Raw genomic sequence first — 13,151 nt, forward strand, 5'->3', positions numbered from 1 at the left:
CATGGATGCCCTCTCTCCTCAACACTTTCAGACTACTTAATATCGTATGGTTGGTATTGAAACCCTCCGTGGACAGCTCCCAACTACTTATCAGCCTGGAAGCTCCTTGAGGGCAGGGGCTCCAGCCCAGGGCTCCTCACATAATATACATTTGATACATGATGCTTTGATGTTTTCATGCTTTGTGTCTTGTGGGGTAGAGAGGGGATTGTCATCAAGGACTGGCTCCCCTCATTTAGAGCATCTGAGCCTGCAGATACCTCCAAGGAGGGTTCATCTCAGGCCGATTCAGGTGCCACGTGTGATTTATAAATTCACCGGCCGTGTAGAATCTTGGACAAGTCACTGGACCTCAGATGGCAAAGTGTAACAAGAGAAAAAATAATTCAATGGCTAAGACAAAAGGGGTTTCTACTTGCTTCCATGGATGATTAATTCAAGATCAATGAGATCAATGCCATGTCCTATGCCTCCTATGAAAAATCCCAACATTGAACCCAACAATAATTTCAATGTCAATTGACTGGGCTTATCCCCTCCCTATCCTTAGGTTCTCGTCCAGGAGCTGGCAGAGCCACCTCTTGTTATCCAGTGTGGCAGGCTGGATAATCACCCCCAAAGATTAGAATCACCCTAGTCCCCGGAACCTGTGAATATTACCCTATGTGGCTAAATGGACTTGGCAGGTGTGGTTAAGGGTGATTACCACAAACTTAGTGGCTTCAAACAGCACGAATATATTATCTTTCAGTTCTGCAGGTCAGAATTTCAGCACAGGTCTCCCTGGGTAAAATCAAGGTGTTTCCAGGACCAGTTCTTTCTAGAGGTTCCATGGGAGACTCTGTTTCCTTGCCTTTTATGGTGTCCTTTCTAGCTTATAAAGGCCACCTGCCTTCCTTGGCTCATGGCCCCATCCTCCAAAGCCAGCCATGTTGGGGCTCTTTCTCACGCTGCCGTCTCTCGGATGCCTCCTTCCAATTCCCCCTGCCACTTTTAAAGATCCGTGTGATTACACGGGGCCCCAAGGGATAATGCAGGATAATCCCTCTATCTTAAGGTCAGCTGATTAGCAACCTTAGTTTCCCTTTACCACATAACTTAACAGATTCACAGGTTCTGGGAATTAGAATGTAGACATGGGGGCAGTGGGTCGGGATGACATTATTCTGCCTGCCACAGAAGGAAGGTAAGGAGAACATTCCAGGAATGATGGAAAAGTATAAGCTTGTAGTAGTTGTTTTGAGGGACAGACAACGAGGGGACCAAAGACACTAGGGTTCCAGAAGGACAGTGGTGAGAATAAGATTAAAGAGGTAGTTTGGAGCCAGATGGAGGGCAGGATGCCAGGATGGTGAAGAGTTTTGCTGTATAAAGAGAGAGCAGGGTTATCTTGCTAGAAGTGTGGTTTAATAGATACCAAGTGTGGTGAAAGGCAGGACCACAGCGAGCCTCTGACATTCGCTTCTTTGACTTCATTTCCATCATGGCCCTGGGACAGGAGGAGAAGGGATAATCCAAGGCACAATGTGGGCATCTGTGGGATAGGTGCAGGGCTATGACCAAAGCAGCAGGACACAGAAAACTGAGAGAAGGTGCCAGGAGGGGAGGAAGAGAGAAGGTGGAGGACAGGGCAGAGTTTAACCCACTCATAACCGGCTCCAACCTTTTAATTCCCATTGAATAGGCCTGATTCTGTTTTGATAGAAAACATGCCCAGCGCATGGTTCAGAAGGCTATAGAATTGAGAGCTATTAAATACTAAAAAGACAAGGTGAGAAACAATTTGCAAAATCTCCTCTTTTTATAGACTGCAGCGATTGAGAAAAATTGAGTAAATTCCCCAGCTGCCTCAACTGCAGTCTGTTTCAAGATTCCATCAATTTTTTTACGGTACAATCAATATTTATGAATCCCCAAAGAAATGTCGCAAAGAGAAACCCGGCGCAACGTTTTCTCAGTGGTTTGCAGAGATGGAACAGGGGGGCCTAAATAACTTTTAAAATAATCTCAATGACAATCAAAGCCTCTTCCATAGCCAATATGGTTTAATGTCGGTGTTTATATTAGCGCTGTTCTGCCCAGGGTGGGGGCGGGGAAGGGAATGCGCTTTGGTTAATCTGTCCAAAGGATGACACTTACCGTAAGATGCTACTTAAAAATTCGAAGGAAGTGCTATATTAAAAAGTCCCTGGATTTTTTTTAATGCATTAAAATATCCTCCATTGGTTAAGCAATGGATTTTTTCAGTCAGCTGGAAAAAAAGATTTCTGGGGGAAAAAAAAACAGACAAACAAATCCACATTGCTTTAATGGCTACTTTAGGTTTAATATCTAAACTTATTTAAATAACTCTGAGCCCTCCTGCTGAGAAATATTGAAAGTAATGGATTCCTTTGTGCGTAATCTCCCATTTAAATGTAGAGTTTAATTTCCCTTTCGGCTAAACCTGTGTGAAACTAGTCTTGAAATGTCCCTCTAAAAAAAAGAAAGCCCCATCTAGAATATTTAGGGGGTTCCTTTATTTTATTTAAAATTGGTTTTGGGCATTAAAACTAAATAGTCAGCCCACAGTGAGCCCACAGACCCCCTAAGTTTATACCTGGAGCCCAAGCCGGGTGCCGGGGGCTTGCTGGTACCCATGGGCCCAGACTGAACACCTTGACCTTGTGTAGATCAAGCACCACCTGTGACCTGGCAGACCTCGCCCTCAGTCCTCAACATTGTCCCCATTCTTCCCATAATGATAACATTGGAAATCCTACCATTGGAGTTTCCGCTCTGTGGCTTACGGTTCTGATTTCTGTTCCGTGCAAACTGCCTCAGGCAGGGTCATACATCTTGTGTGGATGAGGGCCATTTGGGGTACATGATATGCATAGAGTCCTATAATGTCAGAATGGGAACTAAGACCTAGAAATTGATCGTGCTGCCCTTTTATTTGGCAGAGGCCCAGAGAGGGCTCAGTCAGTGTCAGAGGTGGGACACGAGTCCAGGTGACTTGGTTCCCAGGCCATGGTGCTTTCTCCGCCAGGCGTATGTTCCACACCAGCAGACTCTGTGCCTGGCTCTTGCACACCCAGGTGTTAATTCATGTGCTTTTCCATCCTCGCTGCATACCTGAGAATTTCGACAGCACGTGTGAATGACTATGCCTAAAACTGCGGGTATAGGTTAAAGCACAATATATTTTTTGTAACTATTCCAGACTGGACAGGCATGAGAACACGAGGGTTATTACCAAAGGGTTCCTTTAGCTGTCTTCTCTGAGTCGTGCAGATAAAAATCAGGTTACAAAGATGCAACTTGTAGATGGCTCTTTCCACGACACCGCACTGCAGAAAACCAGGCATACCTGGGCGGGCTTGTCTCATGATAAGCTTCCATGCTGGCCGGGATAATTCATATGCAGTGGTGCGGTTCCCAGCTGAGAGTGAGCACAAGGTAATGATGTCAGTAGATCAAAGACAGGACCTGGAGCAGATATTTGGGGGGATTTGATTCTGAAATCAAGATCTGGTTCTGAAATCAAGATCCATTTCACAGACTTGCTGTGAAAACACGAGGGGCAAGCATGAGCCATGGGCTAATGTGGTCTGCTGATAGAAAGCTGTACGCCCATTCTATCTCTCAGCCTCTAACACCACCTGTAGAACGGCCTCCTGTGCCAAATGGCTTGGCCCTATAATTCGAAGGACGCCATGAACTCCATGCTCTAACGCTTTTATCCCCAGCAGCCTAAGTCAAGGGTCATAATGTCTAGTCGTTTCTACAAATAAAAACATTGAAAACTTCAGTTCAAATGCAGAGTAAGTACCCAGGGGAAACACTGCTGTTGTTAGCCATTAACACTTTAGCTAGAATCAATTCTTCTGTCACCCAACAGGGCCTTGAAGACTGCAGAAAGTTACACTAGAAGAGGAGAGAGTGTCACAGGACAGATGTCAGCTGCCATCTAGGGAAGGGAGGGCCAGTCAATAGGCGATCCATAAATCTTGACTACGTCTAAAGAAAAACATGAATTTTACTGATGCCACTGACTAGCTTACCTTTGGTTTTTAATTACTTGCAGTGTGATGAGGTTAAGTTAGCTTGTGTCTTATGTAATTTTAACACCCAAACTCCCCTCTTTCATCTTCTGCCTTTCCAGTCTGCTGGCCACAGAGCCTATAGTCGTCACCAAGAACCCAAAACATGCAGAGGACGCTCAGAGTGAGGGTGAGTGGCTCATTATCCTTGTCATTCTGGCCCAGAGTTAGAATCCCTGCTGGTGGTATTACTTTCCAATATATGGGGCCTGTGTTCACGCTGTTGGAATGTCTCTTAATTAAGAATCTTTTTTTGTCTTATGCATAAATTAATCAAGGTAATTATTGTAGCATTATTATTATTACATTGTACTTATAGAGCACTTACCTCCAAGGTGCTCAAAGTAGTTTATAGATTTTTTTTTTTTAATCTAATGAACTCTAGTAGCCTCTAGGCAAGATGGAGAGCCGAGCAGGGATTGTTAGAGCCACATTGTAGTTGGAGAAAATGGGTCAGGCCAGAAGTAGGGGTGGCTGTGAGTTGCTGCAAAATAACTCACTCAGATTTGCTTCTATGCTCCCATCCATGTTCTCTGATGCCCGGGGCAAGTTGGGGGCCAAGAAGAGGGCTGCCTTTGGGACACCATAGGAAATGTTCCTTCTCCATCTACAGAAGCCCACACAGCACCTTTAGGGCCCAGAAAGCCCCTCCAGGAGGGTTTGGACTTAGAAAACAGACCAGAAAGATCTGTCTCGCCTCCATTTCTTCCTCTTTTTCTACTTGCCTTGAAGTCTGACCGAGTCCCCGAGCCAGCTGCTGCCTGGCGGAGCTGGAAGCGAAGGGTGTCAGAGAAAGGAGGACTACTTCCCAGCACTCGTCGCCAGCACCCCTCAATTTACTCCAACCGTGATGCAAATTGTCATGATTTCATGCATCTCCTCTGATGCTCTAGGTTCCCCGAGAGAGCACGGGGATGGCACGGAGCAGGCACCACCGTGGTCCGGGACAAATCCCATTGCTGACCGAGACGGGGAGGGGACTTTCCAGCCCTCTGGAGCAGCAGGAGGCAGCAGCACCATGTAAGAGCCTCGAGCTCGAAGTTCCTGCACTTAGTACTGAAATAACTGTAACAACAGTAGGGTCGAGATGACAATCGTATACGCCTATATCCAGGCACAGGTGGCAGACTTTCTCCTCTCACGTGACTGCTGGGGGATCCTGGGCTGTTGACATCCACATCGTTGTAACTCAGCAGACTCTAGTGGTCGCTCGTCAGCCTGTAAGCAAATTGCGGTGCTTGCAGGGGAAACAGGTGTTAAAGGACAGTGAGCAGAGAAAATCCAGTGATGTGTTCCGCAGCTATGGGGTCTCTGCCTCAAGAGGACCCTCATCCGTGACATTAAGCAGGCCCGATCCATAGCAACCCATGTGTTCCCTCAACACAGAAAACCTCTCCCTTCCCCTCTCCCTCTCCGCCTAGCTTAGTCCAGCTCGCCCTTTACGGTGACGCAGCTCTAACATCACTCATTAATTTCACGGTTATTTCTTGCAGTAGTTCCTTTAAGAATCAGGCACTGTTCTCGGCACTGGGGTAGAGCAGTGACAAACGTGGGGGAGGGCAGGTAGTATAGGAATAGTAAATTATCCTGTAAGTTAGAAAGTTGTAACTTTCCGGGCCTGGAAAAAAACATTACAGCAGGGGAAAGTGGCTAGGGCACTCTGGTAACGGAGGCGAAATTTTAATAGTGAAGGCCTTTGAGCAAAGACTTGAAGGAGATGGGGGAGCAAGCCACGCATATTGGTGGGAGAATGTTCCAAGGAAAAGGAACAGGAAGAGCAAGGCACCAAGACCGGAGGACGGTTGACTCCCTCAAGGAAAAACAAGAGGCAGTTACTCTCCAAAAAGCAAAAGATAACACGTGTTGGCAAGGACGTGAAGAAATCGGGAAGCTTGTGCACCGTTGGTGGGAGTGCACAAGGGTGCAGCTGCCGTGGAAAACAGTTTGGAAGTTCCTCAAAAAGTCAAGCATGGAATTACCGTATGAGCCAACAATTCCATGCCCAGGTATATACCCGCACGGATTGGAAACGGGGACTTCAACAGATACGGGCATGCCGATGTTTATGGCGGCATCATTCGTTCCAAAAGGTGGAAACAATCCAAGCACCCATCAATAGACAAGTGAACGAACAAACTGTGGTGTGTCCATACCATGGAGTATTATTCAGCTGACCACCATAAGGACCTGGGCTTGGACTCTGGCATGGAAGTCATAATGGGGGAGAGGGTGGAGTCGAGGAGTGACATGATCTGACTTTAATAGGCTTGTACGTCAAGGGCTAATGAAAGAGGCACAAGGACGCAAGTAGAGACCGATGAAAAGGAGGCGACTGCAATATTCTAAGCAAGGGATGGCAATGGCTTGGGGGTGGCAGTGGAGGTGGGAAGAAGAGCTCGTGTTCTCGAAGTAATTTTCAGGCAAAGGTAAACATAATCACTGATGAATGTGGGGTACGAAAGAAAGAGAAGAATGAAGAAAAAAATCGAGAGGTTTTTGACCCGAGCCACTGGGAGGGAGGTGTCAGTTACCAAAAACGGCAGGCTTGGGGATTAGGAGATCAGTGGGACAATGGGATGTTTGAAATGCTTATTAAACATCCAAGTGGAGGTGTCTGGCAGGTCGTTGAATATGTGAATCTTGAACTGGGGGTAGTTCCGACTAGAGTCACAATCGTTCTTCAGCATACACTTGAGACTGGAGGGGACCACCGAAGGAGTAGGAGGAGACAGAGAAGGAGAGCTCTGGGAACTGAGCCCTGAAGGATCCAATTCCAAGCTGAGAAGCGGCAGCCAGTCCAGCAGGAGGACAAACAGGAGTGTAGGGTGCTCTGGAAGCCAAGTGTTTTGGGAGAAAGAGTGATCGACTGTGTTCCGTGCTGCCGAGCGTTTAAATAAACTGGGACTGAGTATGGGCTATTAGATCTGGAATAGGATGACAAGAACCATCTCAGTGGAGAGGAGGAGGCGAAAGCTTAAATAGGGCAAGTTCAGGACACCTGGGTGGCTCAGAGGGCTGAGCATCTGACTTGGACTCAGTTCATGATCTCGCGGTTCGTGAGTTCGAGCCCCACGTCCGGCTCATTCTTGTCAGCTTGTCAGCTCAGAGCCTGCTTCAGATCCTCTGTCCGCCTCTCTCTGTCCCTCCCCCACTTGTGCTCTCCCCAAAAATAAATGTCAACAAAAAAAATAAATAAAATAAATGGGGCAAGTTCAAGTGAGAAAGGAAGGAGAAATTGGAGGCAGAAGTAAAGAGAAGACTTCTGAAGAGTTTTGCTAAAGAAGAACAAAGGATGGAGTATAGATGGAGGGGAAGTGGATGAGGAGGAGGCTAAGAAGGCTGTCTTTCCAGCTCCTGTCCTTCGTCCAAGTCACCAAGTCTTACGGCAATGTGTCCAAACACACAACATCTCGCAGCAAATGTTTGCTAAACTGAACTAAGTATAGATTTGACAGATAGTCACGTTGATGTACAGAGAAGTGAAAATTGGTGGAGAAATAGAAACAGTCAGGGAAACACAAATCAAAACCACACTGAGATACCACCTCACGCCAGTCAGAGTGGCTAAAATGAACAAATCAGGTCTGGACCAAAGTCCAATGTCATCAAAGGCTCAATTCATTGGCCAAATTCAAGCCAGTTGTCTTGAATTGAATTTGAATTCAAGTGGCAAATAGAGGGCTGCTAATCCGCACCTCCTTTTCTGCCTGATAGTGAAAAGTGAAAAGCTGACCGTATCCTGCATAGAAAACTAAAAGCTATAATTCTTAACTCTCCTCTTGGCCAAGTGACGCCTTGCCCTGGCCTCCAAATGTCACGTAAATATATCAAGTTGGACAACCTAACACTTAACTCTGTGCCAAGCGCTGTATTAAAGCCGTTTGTATGTATTAACTTATTTCACCCTCTCGACACCTTTATGGAATGAGTTCTGTTACTGACCCTGTTTTCCAGATGAGAAAATTCAAGCATACATACATTAGATTACCACTTAATTAATTTGTAAGGATATGTAGATTATGAAGGTCCATCTGGCTCCAGCCAGATCTGAACCCCATCCTGACATTCTCTCGCTCTCCTCTGCAAGAGCATTAGGGTTTTAGGGAAAAGCACCAAAACTTGCTTTTATTCCCGTCTAGTGTGCCAACGCTCTCTGTGTAAGGTCTCACTTAGCTGGAAGGAAAGAACCAGCTCTTGACTTCACCTTTGAAACTAGAACACGATTCTTTAAAAGATTAGATAACCATCACATGGGTGTCCCTAGACAAGTCATTAATGCCTAAGTCATAGGTCCCTCACTCAGGAAATGAAACCCCCCTTTCCTGCCCCGTGTAGAGAATAACCATGGACAGTTTCAGACTGTGGGGCAGCAGGAAACAGCACGACCCAGGGCAGGGGAGGAAGGCTCAAGTCTGGCTCTGCCTCTAACTTCACAGATGACTAGGAAACATTCCCAAACCTCATCAACCGTCCAGCCCTTAGCTGCAAAAAAAAAAAAAAAAAAAAAAAAAAGGAGATAGTTTTCTATACTCCACGTGGGCTACATAGTCCTCTAATAATTTCCTAGTTCTCCCATACTGGCACTCTCCATTTTCTGTGAAATGAAGAAAACAAAGGCTGGTTCAGTTGGTTGGGATGCTTCCCCTTACGTTGTGTGTTATGGCTGCCATTGGCCATGGCGTCCCAGACTGTCTCCACCCTGGTCTCATCACTTCGTGCAGCTTGTAGTCTCCTCTAACGGGCAGAGGGCAATGAAGCTGTACCCACGTGTGCCCATGGAGGTACTCTGAACAAGGAGCACACCTAGGGGGCCCAGATCATTTTTGAACAAGTAAGTTCACTGAAGTCTCTTCCAATTTAGAAAACTTATAACTCTGGGAGAAGGCTGGCGTTTGTTGAGGACCCAGGAAGGCATAAACAAATCTTTCATAAACCCAAAGTGCATTCAATAATCTCGACACTTCAAGAGAATACCATCACCCCCTGGTTTATACTGATTCAAAGCTCTGCAGGTCAAATTATGTTGCCTGGTGTAGCAGTGGTCCTGAGTCACCCTGACATTGAAGGAGGGTTCCCCTATTGGTGGTTCCATACTCACAGGCTGCCACTTTCTTGATTCCACCAACACTATGGCTAAGGCCTTGACTTTGGGAGGATTGCAGTTCTGGGATGTTCTCACCTGGCTTCTCAGGAGGCTCTGACGCCCCCAACATGTACCTGTCCTCTAATCCCAAGATAGAAACTATATTACCCAGCCTTTATTCCTTCACACCCTTCACAGACGTATATGTTAATGTCTTGTTTCTTGCCTCCCTGGAAAGGTGCCACTCTACTGGGTTGTGCTCCCAGACAAGAACCAACACTTACAAATTATACCCAGCAAGATGAAAATCTTTCTAAAGCAGTTTAGGCTCTCCTGCCTTCTTTACTGAATGAGCCGAATGCAAGTAAGGGTTTTTATTTAGTGGCACCTGGAAATAGATTCAGAGAACGTAGAATGGCCAGTATGGGCTTTTCACGGAATGCCCAATAAATAATTACAGAATAGTAGGGCTAGAAGACTTTCGATTTTACCCAATATAGTGACCAGTTTCTTCATTTTGGGCAGCTGTTTGGAACGTAAATGTTCTGTAAGTGTAGGAATAAATAAATGAATTTGGACTGAGCCATAACGCACGAATTCCCCCCAAAGCTAAGAGGGTACTTAGGGTTTGTCTCCTGCCTTTATAACCCTGAGTATATCTTTGAGTTTTTGGCTGCTTTCTGTCAGTGTCCTGTCTTTTCCCTCTTTGGGGGGCTTCACCTGTCATATTTTACTAGGGTCACTGCCTACCTCTGGGAGCAACTTCTCTTCTTAGTTCACCGATCCTGATATATTGATTACCCAGGAGCCAGATAACTGATCTTCATTCACTGATGCAAAAATTAAGGGTACCAGGGCTCTGAGATAGAGCTTAACAGCCTCTCCTATTGATAAAGGGCTTGAATTTCTATGCATCAGTAGGTGAAATTTACTTTGGCTGGGGCTTACCATTTATTCCTTCATTAATCCACTATATATTTGGTTCCAGACATTTAGGACCACTTGGTAGTTGGATTTCCAGACACATGAAATGTCCCTCCAGAAATAAAATAGGTTATGGACTAGTCCATAAGAACCATTTCTATGTGATGTATCTGATGTGATATGAATGGATTTTAAGAGGCCCTCCCCATACAAGGCCTTTGTCATATGGACGGCTCTAAAGTCCAAACGCAGAGAGGGAGAAAAAGATGATCATTTTGTCACCCTCAAATTGTATTTTATTAAATTTTTAATCCTTGGGATTTCTTTAATGCTAATTGCTTCTGACAAGTCCATTGAACCTGCCTTTGGATTCTATTCACCCGGCACATCAAGGTGTTAATATTTCTTAATGTTGACACTTCTAATGAAGGTGCATGTGTGTTCTCCAGAAAAGAATTGCTAACAAGGCCTTGGTTTCTAGGGTTTTCTTCCCAGGGTCTTTCAATATAACCTACCAACAGCAAGTGGCAGCCAGGCCATTACTTAGAATCGGTTGTCCTCTACCTAAGCGCCTGCTGGCTCTTTGACTGCTATATAGTCATATCCTGATGTCTAAATATATAAATGTGCAAAGACAGTTAACTAGGACTTATTTGTGCCTTGGGAATTAAAAAAAAAGTAATTAACTGGTATTTTTAACGCACTTTCTCTTTACAGGATGATCTAGTTAAATGGTTCAGTTATAAGATCAGGGAATTTGGTACCTTTTGAAATAGCCCATCTTAAGTGGTTCCAAAGTTATCTTAATGGGCTGGTGGCTTGTGCTTTGTCTCCTGGAAAAACTAAATGAGAGGACAGAGCTGATCTGAGGAGCAGGTGCACCCAAGTGCACAAGGCAAGAGAGGGTCCCAGTCAACATCCACCATGATCAAGCAAGAAGTAAGCAGTTCACTCCCTAGGCTCAAGAATGTACTTAAAATATTATTTCAGATTTAGGAAAAAAATTCTTCCTCCTAACACCAAAGCAATTAAAATATCCATATTGCAATACTTAAGACATGGAAATACTTCTAATTTTTTTAGACATCAAAGTCCAAATTCTACATTTGGATCTGTTAGCCCACACTGTTAGATTAAGGGTCAGAAAACTTGAATTCTGGGTAAAGAGTGTTGCCCACTAAAATTTGCTTTGAATAAAGCATGCATGACAACATCACCTTGGCAAAATAATAATAATAATAATAATAATAATAATAATAAAGTACGTGTGGTGGCCCATCTCCAAGATGCTCTCCAATGGACCAGGAGGTCAGACATCCTGACAGCAACCTTATGAGAGACCCTGAGCTACAACCATCCAGCTAAATTGCTTTTAGATTCCTGACCCTCAGAAGCTGTGTGCTGTAATAAATGCTTATTATGTTAAGCCACTCAAGTTTTGGGGGGCTATGGTCTTACACAGCAATGTGTAAGTAATTCAGTATGAAAATATATCAAAGTCTGAATCAGAACCCCAATATATGGATATGTGATTAGGCATAATTGGATGGTCACTGTGGGTCTTTTCTGCCCTGTCATTTCCCCGGGTGATAATGCCCTCAGACCTCAACTGCCCTCCTCCATCTGGAAACTCTGCCCAGGACATGGGCTTTCCAGGGAGCTTGTCAAAGCTGGTGTCTTTACTCTTCAATGGCTCCATTTATGGGAACCAATCCATTAAGGCTCATAGGAGCACCACCCATTTAGTAGCTTTGGGCTTGGTGCTTTAGGACATTAGTTCTCTGGACAGAGAAGCCCCTGGGTTCTAGAGGATCTTTCATGTCCTGGCATATGGTGCCCGCTGGGACTTCAACTTTGTGTGTACATCTCTGAGCAATTCTAATTGATTGGGGCAACAAGGGACAGAAACCACATACGAAAGGAGCAATTGTAATGCAGATCCCACCCCCACCCAGTGCCATCTCCTGCTGTTATGTTGGGTCAAATGTGTGGGTCCTGACATGTGCAAGCTGTTAAGATTGAAGAGTAAACACCCTACAGTGGGGGGAAGCAGTCCTCTGAAAATGACAAACATTTGGGAGACGGTGGCCTGACGCCAGAAAGCAGGCTTTAGCCAAGTCAGCCAAAGGATCAGCCAGAGTTCACGCAGGAAAGGAAGTCATTCCGCTTATATTAAGCCGAAAATGATTTACCCTGAGAAATCGCTGTTCGCAAAATTAGTGGAAGAGCTGAAAGAAGAAGCTAGAGCCTGGCTCTCCAGAATTAACGCCCTGAGCATGCGCAATCAATGCCAAACTGACCAGCCCGTGGAAGGTGGGAATTGGGAGCCCACGGTGGATCTATTGAATTTGAGAGCGCAGCGTCCTTAGTGCGATCCAGGGGTGACGAGGCCATGGCTGCTCTCACACCACAGCTGTCTGTCAACACCCGCAGAGCTAGTGCTCATACCCAAAAGGCTCCTGCAGAAACCCCAGGTGTCCACACCATGCTTTCTTGCAGCGCTCGCGACACCCTCAGGGAAATTGCCCTGGCTTCCAAATGTCATGGAGGTATATCAAGCGGAATGAACTGAATTCTCAAACAGAACCCCAGCTGCGAGGGAGTCTCAGAACTGTAGGTTTTAACTTTCCAAGACTCTAAGATTCAGAAAGGCACATAACCAAGAGGTTGGAAAAAATGCCAAATGCTGATTCACCATTTCTAATGCAGAAAGCGAGCTCCAAAGGCGATTTCTAGATTTCTCTCCCTTCTGGGTGTAAAACCACGGAAATCTAGGCATGCGCTCAGGACATCTCAGAAGGCAGGGGTTGAAGATGACCTCTTCAAGGGGGGTGCCTAACGGGCAGGCAAGGAGGTGACGGCAGTGATGAGAGCGAAGGCTTCTCAGAGGGAAGTGAGCCTTGCTGAACAAGAGTCGGCCGCATCCAACATGTAGAGATGCTTCCTCTATGTCTGGCTCACAGGACAGAGTTTCAGCTTCACAAAGGAAGCTGGCGGGCCTCCTGATGGAGGAAGCCCACAGCACGGGCTCTATCTGCCACCCCTACCCAGGTGTACGA

At 45.7% G+C, this 13,151-nt stretch overlaps 1 long non-coding RNA gene across 1 annotated transcript in view; it reads right to left on the reverse strand.

Annotated features, from left to right (window-relative positions):
• Positions 1-1,782: 1,782 nt before the first annotated feature.
• Positions 1,783-13,151, reverse strand: part of LOC147575606 (uncharacterized) — a 43,531-nt gene continuing 32,162 nt past the window's right edge. Inside the window, exons 2-3 of the long non-coding RNA XR_015242551.1 lie at positions 3,239-5,322; positions 1,783-3,117 (exon numbers count right to left, since the gene is read on the reverse strand). This is a non-coding gene — a long non-coding RNA (uncharacterized LOC147575606). The remainder of the gene's footprint in view (positions 3,118-3,238; positions 5,323-13,151) is intronic.

This window comes from Puma concolor, chromosome D3 (assembly GCF_028749965.1).
Source record: "Puma concolor isolate L17-30 chromosome D3, mPumCon1.1.hap2, whole genome shotgun sequence".
Classification (NCBI taxonomy): Eukaryota; Metazoa; Chordata; class Mammalia; order Carnivora; family Felidae; genus Puma; species Puma concolor.